Below are 820 nucleotides of genomic sequence, written 5' to 3'. Positions count from 1 at the left end.
ATGTTCTGGGGGTGTATTGTATACCTGCCAGTCTTCTTCATTACTGGATTGAATTTTCTTTTCTTGCTGTTAGTCTCCTTCATATCACCTCAAGGTTTAGACTTGTGGAGGAACAAGCACGCTGGGGATAATAGTCTTAAAGGAGACATTGTTCATAATCAGAAGGAGGAGGAAAGAAAGACTTGTCCATTTTGATGTTTTGCTGTAGGTGGCCAGTTTTGTTTCTCATAGGGAAATTTGACCCACCTGTCACGTTGGCTCCTAAGGAACTGCTGTTGTAAGCGGCTCATCAAGAGTTGAACTTCATGTAGCCTTGTCGGGAATATGGAAAAGGAAGAAAGCCACAGGACTGCCCATTCAGTCTTGGGAAGATCTGGATGATTCTGCACAAGCAAAAATGACTTGAAATTTATGTATAGACACAACCTCTACCAATCCATCTTCAGCTGACTGAATGTTGTATGATAGCCCTTCTCCAAAGCAGGGGTGGAATGTTCTGGTTTCACCACGGATTTTCTACTCATTTCATTTTTGGAATCAGCTTATAGATTCCAGGTCTTTTGTATATAACTTTTATTCTTTTGCTTTTTTAAAAAATAATTTTGTTTCATATTTAAAGCACTTGTATTAGTCAATGATTCGTGTTCAGCATTATTTGAACCATTTGCCGTTACAGAAAGAGAAATACTTATTTGTGTTTTAAATAAAACTGGTGTAGGAAAGTCTTGATGTTGTGAGTTAAGTAATCAATCACTTTAGCCTAGGAGTCACCTCAACAAAAGGCCCCTGTCAGAATTTTGTGACCTTTTGTGTAAGTGCC

Source organism: Otolemur garnettii, unplaced genomic scaffold (genome assembly GCF_000181295.1).
Source record: "Otolemur garnettii isolate 467f Iridium unplaced genomic scaffold, OtoGar3 scaffold00055, whole genome shotgun sequence".
NCBI lineage: Eukaryota > Metazoa > Chordata > Mammalia > Primates > Galagidae > Otolemur > Otolemur garnettii.
Note: the sequence above shows the minus strand (reverse complement) of the source record.